The following is a 239-nucleotide window of genomic DNA, read 5'->3' as shown; positions in this document are numbered from 1 at the left end:
CCCTGTCCATGGTGGTGGGGTACTGGAGGGAGCTCCCTCCATCCATGGTGGTGGGGGGCTCCAGGGGTCTCTCCTCATCCATAGTTGCAGGAGGCTCCAGGAGGTTCTCCCCATCCATGGTATGAGGGGGCTCTCCCTGTCCACGGTGGTGGGAGGCTGGAGGGGGCTCCCTCCATCCATGGTGGTGGTGGGCTCCAGGCAGCTCTCCCTGTCCATGGCTGTGGGGGGCTCTAGGGGGT

Source organism: Acanthisitta chloris, unplaced genomic scaffold (genome assembly GCF_000695815.1).
Source record: "Acanthisitta chloris isolate BGI_N310 unplaced genomic scaffold, ASM69581v1 scaffold30131, whole genome shotgun sequence".
NCBI lineage: Eukaryota > Metazoa > Chordata > Aves > Passeriformes > Acanthisittidae > Acanthisitta > Acanthisitta chloris.
The sequence above is the reverse complement of the archived record's forward strand: the minus strand, read 5'-3'. Positions refer to the sequence as shown.